The sequence below is a fragment of the Panicum hallii genome, chromosome 1, assembly GCF_002211085.1.
Source record: "Panicum hallii strain FIL2 chromosome 1, PHallii_v3.1, whole genome shotgun sequence".
Lineage (NCBI taxonomy): Eukaryota > Viridiplantae > Streptophyta > Magnoliopsida > Poales > Poaceae > Panicum > Panicum hallii.
The window spans coordinates 57,299,098-57,312,350 of record NC_038042.1 but is presented as its reverse complement, the minus strand read 5'-3'; positions in this window follow the sequence as shown (position 1 = coordinate 57,312,350).

The window sequence follows — 13,253 nt, the reverse complement described above, 5'->3', positions numbered from 1 at the left end:
TCAGCGAAGTCCTCTCCGAGTCAAAAGTACGGTACCCAGCTGTTCAAAAACTCTTATATGCAATTTTGATCACATCAAGAAAGTTGCGCCATTACTTCGACGAGTACAAGATCACTGTGATTACGGACTTCCCGCTGGCGGATATTCTCCATAATCAAGATGCCACGGGACGCATATCTAAATGGGCAGTGGAACTGGGGCTTTGTCAATTGACTTCAAGCCACGCACTGCCATCAAGTCACAAGCTCTAGTCGACTTCATGGCTGAATGGAGGGAGAATCAAGTCCCAACCCAGTGGACAAGCCAGAGCACTGGACCATGTATTTTGATGGGTCCCTCAAGCTCGACGGTGGAGGCGCTGGTGTCTTGCTCATCTCCCCACGAGGCGAACAATTGAAGTACGTCCTTCAGATCTTATGGAAGGTATCTAATAACGAAGCCGAGTATGAAGCCTTGCTTCACGGGCTTCGTTTGGCGATATCACTAGGGATCAAGCGATTACTTGTGTATGGCGATTCTCTTCTTGTCGTTCAGCAGGTCAATAAGGAGTGGGACTGCAACAAGGAAACAATGGATGCATACGTTCAGGAAGTGCGCAAGCTGGAAGGCAAGTTTTCTGGCTTGGAGGTTCACCATGTGCTACGGGAGGACAACGTTGGCGCGGACATCCTGTCCAAGTTAGGGTCAACGCGCGCTCAAGTCCCGCCGGGAGTCTTCGTCCAGGAGCTTGATCAGCCATCTATCAAGCCTTCTCCGCAAGTAACCATCGACTCGGGTTCCCAACAACCCGATCGAGAGGTTCTGACGCTGGGGAGGACTGGCGAGCGGTTTTCATCGACTTCATTCAAGACCAGCGGCTACCAGCGGGAATTGACGCTAAGAGTGCGGAAGCGGCGCGCGTCTTAAGAAGAAGCAAGGGCTTCGTCCTGGTCAACGGCAAGCTCTACAGGCGTGGCGCTCGGTCAGGAGTTCTTATGAAGTGCGTCACGAACGAAGATGGGTACGACATACTACGAGAGATCCACGAAGGCGTCTGCGGCAACCATGCGGCGTCAAGAACGCTGGTTGGGAAAGCATACAGGGCCGGCTTCTGGTGGCCCACTGCAGTAACCGACGCGGAGGATCTCGTGCGCAGGTGTCAAAACTGCCAATTCTTCGGCAAACAGACCCATGTTCCTGCTCATAGCCTCATCACTATACCACCATCGTGGCCCTTCGCTTGTTGGAGTCTCGACATGATCGGGCCCTTCACGACGGCGCCAGGCGGTTTTACTCATGTTCTGGTGGCTATTGACAAGTTTACGAAGTGGATCGAGTACAAGCAAATCGCCAAGCTCACGCCAGACCGGGTTGTTGACTTCATTTCGGATATTTTGCACCGGTTCGGCTTCCCCAACACTATCATCACGGACTTGGGGTCAAACTTCACGGCCAACCATTTCTGGGAATTCTGCGAGAACGCTTGCATCGAAGTCAAATATGTCTCAGTTGCACACCCGCGGGCCAATGGACAAGTCCAACGGGCGAATGGCTTGATAATCGACGGTCTCAAGAAGCGACTATACGATGAAAACAGCAAGAAGGGAGGCAAATGGGTACGCGAGCTGCCGCATGTAGTCTGGGGGCTTCGGACTCAGCCGTCCAAAGCCACAGGCCAAACACCTTTCTTCCTCGTATATGGATCTGAAGCCATTTTACCAGCCGATATCATGTGGAAGTCCCCAAGGGTTGAAATGTACAATGAAGGCGAGGCGGACGAGGCGAGGCAGTTAGAGCTCGATTCTGTGGAAGAAGCTCGTTGCACCGCCCTTGTCCAGTCAGCCAGGTACCTGCAGGGGATCCGCCGATACCATGATCGCAACGTCAAGGAGCGGTCATTCAGCGTTGGCGACCTGGTTTTACGTCGTATCTAGGACGAATCTGGCCTACACAAACTCAATCCAAGGTGGGAGGGCCCGTTCGTCGTCAAGCAGGTCACACGGCCAGGATCGTATCGACTACAATACCCCGAGGGCCAGGACATCCCAAACCCCTGGAACGTCCAACACCTGCGCAAGTTCTACCCATAAGCAAATACCTGGTGATATCCGAATTCCTCAGGGGCTTGGACGATCTCCTTTTTTCGATGCATATTGAAGGCTATGAGCCACAATATTCGGGTTGAACATTCATTCTCCGGCGCACGACGGCCACGGCCACGAACCAACACTCGTGTAAACTGGCCGCTCGTCGTGAATAAAGTTGTGACTACATTCACAACTTATCGACTTTACTTCTTGTCGAACCATCTGCTCCGGCTACAACTCCTCGATATATCGAGTTCCGCCACGACCTTGGGTGGTCGCACGCGATCGAAGTCGCACCTTGTCCAACTCAGTCGATCCGCTCGACTGGCTCAAAAACAGCACATTGGACAGGCTCGCATGAAGAGCTACCTCGACTACATCCTGAGTGGCGGCACTCAGAACAGTCATGTTTTTGCCAAAAAAATGGCCAAAACGCCGGCAACGACCGCACCTGCTCCTAATAAGCCCGATCCGTCCGGGTCTCACACAGCTTACGGAGCACGCTCATAAGCAGGAGCGATTTTCGACTACACTCAGAGTCGCCGCACTCGAGCTAGTCCTAATTTTTTGCCCTACGCACGGCAAACCCGCGACGATGCTCGCGTTCCTCCCTAACGAGTCTAGGCCTACAATTTTGGGTTGTGGGCCACTTGTTAGACGAGTTCCTACACGGAACTATGGCTACCTTCAGGGTCGTTGCACCCCGAGGTAGTGTCTGCTACTTGCACCTTGTAAGCCTGGCCATTCGCTCAGCATAGGCACACACACACACAAGTAGAGACAGCGACTTAAACGTATATACAAGAGAACGAGTACTTGTTCCTCATACCCTAATCCTGCAGTACACTGTGTACAATTTGCTCTGCTACAGGTTGGGCTTCACGCAGGTACTCTTCAAAACGTTCGTCCGAGCAGTCTGCCGCCATCCCCTGCGCAAAAATGTCTAACTGCGCATTGGGCACGAAGGACTTTACATATGCAAGGGCGTTGCTCACGCAAGCGACTGGAGCTTCGGATAAAAACTTGAGCATTTTCTTCGGGGCTTCACGGAGCCGTCCCAGCAGGGCCGCGGGCTTGCCTCGCCTTCTTCTAGCGGGTCCACCATGTCGACCAGTTCCTGGGCGGCTCCCTGGAGGTCCTCCAGCTCCTTGCGCCGCTGCTCGTCCTTCTCGCCCAGCGCTTTGACTTGCTGAAGGCAGTTGACGAACTGACGTTCAGTGTCGTCGATCACCTTCCGCAGCCTTTCGACTTCATCTGTACGACGATACAGCACATTCTTCACGTCAGTAAGCAGCTCCTCTTTGTGTTTTATTACTTTCCTAAGCTCTGTGGTGAAGATGTTTCAGCAAGCAAGCGAAATCACTAAGGAAAAGTACTCGAGAGAAACGGGGGCCTACCTTGGTGCGCCTTCTTTTCTGCCTTGAGCTGCTCCTGGTACTCTGCTTGTTGCTCCTTGACCCGTTGTTGGAGCTCGGAGTTGGCCTCTTCAAGGTTCTTCAGGTCATTCTTGAGCAGCCAGGTCTCTCGAGTCCTTTCCTGCTTCAGCATATCAAGCTCGCGCTGCAGATAGCAGTTCTTCGTCTTCTCCTCGGAAATGCGCTTGTGCAGGGCACCTAACTCCCGCGCGTCACTCACAACCGCGCGGAGTTTCTCCGACTTCTTCTGGGATTTGGTAATCACATGCTGCGCCAAAGGAGGAAAATGAGTACTAAACAACTCACCAATGCACACACCCGGAACTTTACGCGAGTACTACCATGGAGAAGTTGTATAACTCCTTGAAGGTGCTCTTGAAAGTCTCCAGGTTCTCGGCCGTTAGCAGAAGATCATCCACCAGGTCGGTGGTGATGATGTTCTGGTACCCTGGCCCGGTCCTCAGCACCTCACGGGGACTCTCCGAGGGCCCGGCGGCATCCCCGGACGGCGGCGGCTGGACACGTGCAAGCATACGAAGTAGTCACCATATTGTCCTCGGACCCTGGCATCAAGCCGCGGGCGGGTAAGCGCGTACCTGTACCACTGGTAGGAGCGGCACCAGGGGCCACGACTTGTTCCCCGCCACTGGGCCCGGCTCCCTCTTGCCCGGACCCGGGTGACGGCAAGTCGGGGAGCCCCGCACCCGCTGCCGGGGCCACGACTTGTTCATCGCCACCGGGTCCGGCTCCTTCTTGTTGGGACTCGGGAGGCGGCAAGTCGGGGAGCCCCGCATCTGCCTCAGGGCCCACCTCCGCGGGTACAGGCCCCCCAGGCGCCGAGGGCTCGGGGGCTGCTGCAGCCGAGGCAGGCGCCGCAGCCCTGCCCGGTTCCAGCTGGAGTTGCACCGCACTCGCAGCCCTGGCGACATCGACAACATGGTTATCCACGCAGGCGCGGTCAAGCTTTTCAAGCGATCGAAGCAAAACTTACAGTGTCGACTTCTTCTTGGCAGCCTTCTTCACCCGCCAGGCCCGCCGAGGAACGCTCGTCGCTGATGGCGAGGCTTGGCCGGCTGATGGAGGGGTTCCCGCCACGGCAATTGTCACCGCCGCGACGTCGGAGGGGCCTGTCCCCACCCTTTTGGGTTCAGATCCGGGTGGTGGAGCAGGAAGACTGCAAGGGGTGCTGTTAGTGTTCGGCATCATTGGAATTTGGTAACTGGCCCAAACAACAACTCCGTACCTGGAGGACTCGACTTCTTCGACCTTGCGTTTGCGCATCTGCCGCTGACCTTTCGGCACCGGTGGCAGAACGCCGACCAACTCCAAGCTCTGGTCGGAGGAGCTCTCCCGGCGCACTCCCCCCTCGGTTCCTTCACTCGCCGGCGAGTACACGCACTCGGAGGACTCGCCGCTGCCTCGAACCGTAGCAGGGCGAGTTGCCTTGGTGGCAACGGCGGCAGCCGGGCGCGGTCCTTCTCCGGCGTCTTCCCCCGCCCGCGGGCCCGCGCTCTCGGCGGACTCGTTGCGGCTTTGAGCCGCAGCAAGGCGAGCCTTCTTGGCGGCTGCGGCCGCAGAGGGGAGGAGGTGATACGCTCGGGGGAGGTCCGGTTGCGGCGGGTAGCTGCAGTACAACTCCGAGTGCCCCTGCAGAAAATTTTTTCAGTACACCATCGGCGCAGTAACAGATTTCCTCAGTAAAAGAAGTCGAACACTCACCGGCGGGGGCGGATTTCGCGCGGAGAACAGAGTGGGCACGTATGGCACGGCGTTCACGTCCACCAGCACCCGCTGAACTCGCTGGAGCGCGACTTCATCGGGTACCTCTTCTGTGCACATACGAGAAGTGTCAGCGGGGCCGGTGTACTCGAAGCCCAGGTTGCAGCGCTGCTGGATGGGTTGGACGCGGCGCTTGTAAAAGGAGAACATGATGGAGGCGCCGGTCACCCCCTCCTTCTTCAGTGCATCGATGGCCTCCAGCAGCTCCTTGACTTGAATCATTTCCATGCCGGAGGGTTCAAGGTTCCACTCCCCCCTCACCACGGGCGGTTTGCTCGACTTCGTCGGCAGGGGGGGAGCATGGTTTTCGATGTAAAACCAGAGGTTTTTCCACCCAGGAAGGTTGGAGGGGAATCTATATGCAAGGTATCTCTCGCCGGCCTGCTGTCGCAGTTGGATGCCGGTGCCCCCTACCACGGCGAGTTTTTTCGTGGTTGGCTGGGGTTTCACGCGGAAGAGGAAGCGGAATAGATCCCAGTGGGGCTCAATTCCGAGAAATGCTTCACAAAAGTGGATGAAAATGGAGATGTGGCAGATGGAATTCGGGTTGAGGTGATGGAGCTCAAGCCCGTAATAGTAAAGAAGGCCGCGGAAGAAAGAACAAGTGGGGAGGGCCAATCCCCGTTCGGCAAAATGGAAGAATGTGACGATTTCGTCGACATTCTCCATGGGGAAAGGTTCACGGAAAGAGGGGCGCTAGTTAACAAGGTTTTTCTCTTCGAGCAACCCCTCGGAAACCAGTTTGTTCAGATTGTTAAGGGAGCACTTACTGTGTGACCATTCCTCGGTCGTTGGTTCTGCCGTTTTCTTCTTCCCCTCGATCTCCGACTTCTTAGGCGCCATCTCCAATGCGCTACGCCACGAGATGCTCGGGGGCTGCAGGGAGAGGGGCGGGGGAGTTGGAGTGGGGGGATTTCCTTGGGCAGTGGCGGCGGCGTTCGGCTCAGATTGGGGTTTTGGTGGTTTTTGGCGGAATGCGGACTGAAAGCACAATTTTCCCTCCTATGGCCGCGGGGTTAAGTAACCTGCGGGACGGGGAAAAGTTACTGTTCAGAAGACCAAGAGTCGTTTTGTGGAATATTCCGAGGTGAGGGGTCACTTGGTGGTCTGATTAGATTGAATATTTGATTAATCATTTTTTCAGGGCCAATTAGCCCAAAAAAAGGGGTTTTTCGAATCTTTGGTCTAATTGCATCATTTGTACCATCACTTTGGTCTCCCCTTACAGTGTCATTGTTTAGCCTGTCTGCCATGATTTTTTGGACCCTTATCTCCAATTTCGTGGGATTTGGATTCAAGGCTCGGGGGCTGCGGGGTACGTGGCATCGACTACTTATTTTTCAAGTTTCTTTGAAGGATAAGGAGGATTACAAATTAATGGGACCCTCAGCTTGATTCTCCGATTCAATTTGAGGCTCGGGGGCTACTCCATATGGAATGCGATTTTTCAATCGCACGCCATAACAGAACTAAAATTCGGGGCATGAGCACCTCATAGCTTCGATGCGGCCAAGGAAGTACTCGAAGCAGGGTTTCAAGATGAAGCTTCAGAAGAAGTCGAAGACTGCTTCGAAAGTACTCGATAAGCCTGCAGAACTCAGCTACGAAGAGCTCGGGGGCTTGTCAGACCCGGGGCTACCGGACTGGGCATGTAGCGTAGTCTACGGAGGTTTAAGAGATTAAGTCCGTCTTATCTCTTATTCATTTTGTTTATCTCTTGTTTATCCCGTTTAAATAGGAGATAGGGCTAACCAACACGGAGAGGATCTACTCGAGATCAGTTCTGGTGTGATCCCTCGGTGGGGGTTGGTTAGCATCTTTGTAACTCTGACCTCTCGGGTATATAAGGGAGGTCAGGGACCCCCTCAAAACAGAGATCATTAGGTCATTCTACACCAAAAGGAATACAAACCATCATACAGGACGTATGGTGTTACGCTCCGTGCGGTCCGAACCTGTCTAAGTCTTGTGTTCCTTGCACCTTCGAGTTCCTGATCTCGGCGTCTCCTCACCCAAAACTTACCACCTTGGGTCTATCCCTCGGTGGGCAGCCGGTTAAACACCGACAGGTGGGGCGCTGCGGCGGTGGCCACGTGCGAGGAGTGGAGGCCGAGGGTTGGCGCTGCTGGCGGCGAGCAAAGCGAAGGAGATACAACGGCATGGTGCGTGGAGGCACAACGGCGATGTCACCTCGGAAGGGCTATCCTAGCGGTGGTGCGGGAATATCGCGTCGTGCGCATGCAGCGAGGGTTTGAGATGCTCCGGGCGAAAGCTCTTGCTGGCGTCCTTGCCGGTAGGATGATGGCGGCGTCCTTGGACGTCCTTTTCTGATGTCATTTGGAGCTACAACCCTGCTGTGATATCCAGGTAGTTTGACAACTAGATACTAAGTTAGGTGTATTATATGTAAGTAGGATAATGTATACAAGTTGTACAAAGCATAAGGGTATATTTGTAAATTATAAGTTTTATAATTTCTCATGAGCAAATGTGTGAAAATGTTCTTAAGAGTCAAAATTCAGATGGCTATAGCTAATAAAGGATCAAAAGTTAAATAAACACTAAGGGAAATTGACTTTATATGAAATTAAGGACCTTTGTGTAATTAATACAAACATATAAGGATTTACATGTGAAATGGCAAAAGATCAAAGTAAAACTTAGTTTTACCAAAGGACTAAAGTGTAAAAAGAACTAGTCATGATTACTGCAGAAAGAATTACAAAAAGGACCCCAAACATTAGGGCATTAACACATAAAGGTTAAAAATTTGAATTAAGTTCCAATTTTCAAAATAAAACCGTACCCTTTAAGATTTCAAACCCAAACCTTAAGGCAATATTGTAGAGCTTGAAAAACCCTACAACTTTCATGTTGAGCACTTTTCTATTTGACCATTGTAGCAGTGAGAAAACTTTAGTTTACAGAAGAGTCCCTGGAAATTTCTAAAATTACGAATCAGTCCTTCTGACTCCTGTCTACCTTCTTCCTCCTCTGGCGCCTCTGTTTCTCCTCTGCTCCGTTCTGCTTCTGCCGCTCACCGCCGGCGCAGCGCCCGAGCTCCACCTCCAGCTGCTACTCGTGCACACGCGTCGCTGGAATGCCCTCTCACCGCCCTAGCCCTTCCCCGTTGTCTCCTCCCTCGCGCGCCACCTCGCCATTCTCCTGCCGCGGGCTGCCAGCACCACTGGCCACGGCGCCATTCTGCTTCTCCACCGCCGGACCTAAGTAGCTACCTCCACCCGCAATGTTGCTTCTCTTCTCACTCATTTACTTCCTGGTAATCCATACGAAGCAACTCGGTTTGTTTCTGTGCGTGGATCAACAGCCGCCGCCCCACCTCCATTGCCGCCGCCCTCTGCTCCACGTCGAGCTCCCCCTTCCGACCCCTCTCTTCCTGAGTTGAGCCTCGGAATCGGGTCCCCTTCTCACCCTAGAGCTCCTAGACCACACGCCATTCCCATCCCCCATCCGAGCTCGCCGGAATTCGAGCCGCCGCTCGCCGGAGCTACTGCTCCGTGGGCAGCTCGCCACCGGCCATCTCCAACCTCCCCGAGACCCTCTACAGGTAGCCCTTGACTCACTGGTGCTTCCTCTCCCCTTGCCCCTCGCCGCCGACCCCGAGGATCGCCGGATTTTGGCCGGCACAGAGCTCTCCCCGCCGGCCATGGCAGCAGGGACCCGATTGCAAGCAATCTAATTCTGTTAGGGTCCTTTATGCAAAGTTTCAGTCCTTTTCTTTATTTCAAACCAGTGAAGTTCTAAAATGTGTAAGAATTCGTAGAAAAATCAGAAAAATACGAAATTAGTTGGGTTAGAAACCTTATGATAAGCTCTACAACTTTTATGTTATAACCATGCCATGAAAGTGCAAAGTTTGTTTTGTATTTTAAATACTAGTAAAAGGATGTATTAATTAAATCTTGTGATCCATAGCCTTGTTGCTATTAGTTTTTGGAGCATGTGTTATAGGTAATGTAAGTAGTTCTGTATAAATTTTTGAGACCTAGATCAGCTCTCTAAGCTAAAGTAATTGGTTACTTTTGTTATAAGTTAGTAAAAGCTTGACAATTTAATTTCAGAAGTATCTATGCATATTTAGGGATGAAATTTTTACTATAGTTTGGTCTTTATGAGTGTGATATAGCATAAAAATTTTAGAAGCAGAAACCTAATATAACTTAAGTTATAAATTTTAAACTTAGATTGCAAGATAAGTCATAAATAATAATTGGGATGCATGAAAATTTATGGAACTTTTCTAGAATACTAGATTTAAGTAGTTTATGATGTTCTTAAATTGTGAACCCTAATTGTTGTATAAAAACCCTAGTCTTAATATAAAACTCCAATTATATCTAAATATTTCAATGTTAATCTTAATTAGTTTTGTAACTTAGAACCTTTAAAGTAAAATTACCATAAAACCTAACCCTGATAATTTTCATAAATATTAATTATTTATCTTAATTTAAGATTTGGTTAAATAATTCAAGTTAGCCACAATTAAGTAATAACCAAAGGTTAATTACCATGTCTACTAATAAAATAAATAAAAATTGCTAAGTGTGTGTAATGTTGCTTAAGGTAATTAAATACACTACCCAGTAGAGTTAAATTAGATGTTTAAGGTAACCCACCACGGTTGCCTAACGGGACTAGTTAGTTTAATTAGTACTCGATAAATGACTGCCCAGTACGAGGTAGTTAGATTATCGTCGTAATGTAATTTTCTTTAAGTTGGATTGCAACTTTATCGGGAAGTAAAATAAAAGTAAGAGCATTCCATAACTTGTAATTTTGCATCTCATATAGATTCAACTACGCTCGCTGACGGGGATTATCAACTGCTCCCGGAACAAGAAGGAGGATATTCTGAAGACCCCGGAAATATTGTAGCGGATTTCTCTGAAGCCCCGAACCAAAGTTCGGGAGATATTAACTTAACTTACCCCAACTCCACCAACGAAGGCAAGCCCCGGACATAACCCCTACCTTATTACACTGCAACCATATTATCTATGTATATCTTTATGCATTAGGTTCTTAGGAATTGTTTGGAAACTTAGTTGCATTATTCTAGGAACCAATGTATTGAACATTAGAACTGAGTCCGACTAGCTGCTCTGCTATAGGACCGGTAGAAGTCGAGTGATTTCCTGTCACTCGCGCGATATAGGAATTGTAATGTTTACATTCCTGTTATCACTATAAGGATACCGGACGGGAGTTTTATGAGGTATCATGGTCAAGATGATACCCCGTCTGTGTTGTTGAAATTTGATAAGGTCGCAGTGTGTGGTAGCGGTGGCTAAGCGTTTGAAAGTACTAGCCACATGCCGTGAAATATGGTAAGCGGTAAGCCTAGTAACCGATCGGCCCGAGGAGTGGACATACCCCCCACCACATGTATTTGCTTCTTTTGGTTACTTTGTTCGACGTGTAGGCATATGTGTTGCTAAGCAACCAGGAGTACGGGTTTTGTAGTCGCGCTACAGACGTACGTCCTGCACTTTTGTAGTGCATATGACCTACAGTCGCTTGTGGTGGCACTGATCCACGAGTCGGAATGAAAGGCAAACGGTTGCTTCGGAACGACTCTGTGGCGTTCCAAGCGTGTGTGTTAGGTTTACCTTGCAAGGGTTGAATCTCGATTCAGAATCGTCCGCCTCTCACGATGTATGAGACTGCTTATCCCCTTTATCACATAGAGTAACCAGAGCAATTATGTGAATGTCAAAGATGATGCTTGAGTAAATATTCTACCATGATTGAATAGTTATAGGTGCTTACCTAAAATGGTTAAACCACTAGAATCTGAAGGCTAAAACTTGAAAATAAGGATCAACTCTTTGTTGCTTTTCAGCTGAAAACCCTACCCAAAGCTAAAAGCCAGCATGAGTCTAGTTATGGGCTAAGATATACCCAATTCCGGGTAAGTCTTGCTGAGTATTAGTATACTCAGCCTTGCTTTGTTGATTTACTTCAGGTAACCCTTCTGATGAGCCAGCATTCATTACACCGTGGCCCTACCCTTTGCCTGATGGTTGGTCCGTGGAATGGGATCCGTCCCCGGCCAACACAGAATCCGCCGAATGATGTCATACCAGGGCTAGTGTGACATCTGTAATAAAGACGTGTATAATGGTTACGCTTTTCAAACTCCGCTGCTTTGAATTCAAACTTAAACCTGTTTTGTAATAATCTCTCTTTAATGAGAGCTAATGATGCTTTGTAAACTTTTGTAATATATATCTGCCTGTGGTGTAAATTATTTTGGCATTGTATCTCTGGACTCACCTTCGTGTGAGGTACCTTGTTGGATCCTGCGTTCGGTGGTTTATCGGGACGATTACCCGACAGACCAATAGTATTATACCGTTTGAAGTACGAGATAGCCCTCCAGGAAGGACTAGCGTACTTGAGCCGGTATAATTCAGGTTGGTTCTGCCACAGCTGGTATCAGAGCTAACAAGTGTACCCTGGAGATATAATTAGCCTTAAAAAGTAATTTTTAGTATAAAATTTCATTACTCAAGTATTTGCGAACTACGTTAGTTCATTAAGGATTATGTATAGTACGTAAGCCCTAGGGTAATACTATTATGGGAATTAAAGGTGGCTGTGATATATATATATATGACTAACTTCCAGCATTACTTTCTGTTGAAACTTAAATTTATGCACAACCCAACCTTACTTTCTGTAACAACATCTTCGATTGTGAGGTAAGAAGGTAAGGATCCTCAGCCAACTGAGGGAGCTTGGCCTTCCTGTCGGTGATGCGAACCGAACGCTGATTCTCAAGCAGTGGCCTACTTGAGATGCTGCCAATGTACCAACCTTGGTTGACTACATTGGGAGTATATGGTTCGGCGCAGGGTATGGCGATCGCTGTTCATACCCCCGCATTTTTGCGGTACCCCCGTGAATACGTTATCTAATAACGTATGTTAACGTTGTCTGTACGGCGGTAATTGTACAGATACTGTTTCTATAGTGAACAGTAATGAATGGGGACGCTTTCATGACATGCTGGCATGAAAGGTTCATTGGATATATATGCATTGTGGTTTTCTGCAGGTACACTAACCACGATTCCGAAACTAGGACGAATAGGATTTATCGACTAGTTAATAGTGAGAGACGTATCTATATTATGCCACCGTAATTAACCACGTAAGACCAAAATTATTTGGCAGTTAATTTTTGGTTGTGAGATCGCTTAGTACGTGCATGCATACTCCATTAATCAACTAAATTGCATATTTAAATGGATACTTCTTAAAGAATAGATAACATGTTGGTATTTCTTAATTTGGGTAAGTAAGAATCTTTAGTTGGGTATCTTAGGTATCCATCTGATTTCCAGCCCTTGCTGTTATCAGAATCAGCTATCTTAATCCATTTTACCTTGTAAGCTTTTTCAACAGGGTAAAAATATCTTACCATTTGCATTGTTGTCGCAGATGGCTGCTCCTACTAGTACCTTTTGGGATCAGGAGGGGCACTTTCACACCAATGGTTTACATTGGGAAGGGTTTCCTCGTCTTTTGTGGGAATCCTTGAGTATGTTTCATTATACAGAACCTCCTCTGTATGATGGGGTAGAGTATCTTGAAGAAGGAGTTTCCCGCTGCAGGGTTAAGATGATAATTCCTCAACACCCTTTCCGCTCCTTATGGCCTCCCATAGAAGTGGAAGTGGTTGGATATCGTCTAGTGGATACTCTTGAAACTGCTGCTTTAGAAGGAATCAAACTCTTCTGCAATCAACATCCGATTGAAGTTGCTTCATATCCTATTGGGTTATTCCCTACCATAGACCCGAGTAATTCGGACTGGGATTTTCGGACACATCATCTTGGTCATTTGCTAGGAGATATAGCTGAAGAAACCGTCCGTATTGTTACCAGGTTTATGGATGTACAATACCGTTACCAAAAGCTACTGCGTCATGGGGTAAATCAGATAACCGGTGTGGCTCAAGGCCA